Consider the following 758-nt stretch of genomic DNA (forward strand, 5'->3'; position numbering starts at 1 on the left):
GGGGGGGAGGAAGAAGCTTTATAATGAAGAATGAAGTAAACTACATAGACATTTATTAATTGCCATTTTCTTCCTTTTGATGTCACGCTGAGGGCCAAACAGCCAGAAATATCATCTCCAGAGGTAACAGGTTTGCCGTAGAGCAGGAAGGAGCGCATATACTCCTCTGCTGCTCTGTTCACCTGCTGGAGCCCCCTGTGCAGTCACTGTGTAAGCTCCGAGCCAACATTGGGTCAATCCTCCCACTAAAGGTCCCCACACACCTTGCGATAATCGTACGATAGTTGTGGCAAATCCCGCGAGGTGTGTGGAAGCCGCGCGGCCTCGGCTACTGTGCGGTCGCACGACTTTTATCTTAGGAACATGTTCGAAAACCCGCCGAGAACCGTACGCCGGGTGTGCGGCATGTTCGTAAGATAAAAGCCGGACGGGCCGGTGTGCTCAAGTGCACACTGCCCGTTCGGCATTGCGGTCATCGGTCATCTGCCTGTCCAACCTTACAACCCTCCATCACCTGCCCCCCCCTCCCCTACCCAGACCTCCCTATGTGCAATGGACTATGTCTATATTATTTGTAGAATGCATTGCACCGTGCAGTAAGTGGGGACATGAAATGAACATGCAATTCCGATTTTGCTAATATAACAACACGTACTGGTACATTTGTTCTGTACTACTTAATAATAGAATAAGACTTTTGTGCCCTCCACCTCATTCTCCTCTGTGCCTGCTGGATCTATGTGACAGGCATCGGGGGG

Source organism: Nanorana parkeri, unplaced genomic scaffold (assembly GCF_000935625.1).
Source record: "Nanorana parkeri isolate BGI_ZX_2015 unplaced genomic scaffold, ASM93562v1 scaffold3316, whole genome shotgun sequence".
NCBI lineage: Eukaryota > Metazoa > Chordata > Amphibia > Anura > Dicroglossidae > Nanorana > Nanorana parkeri.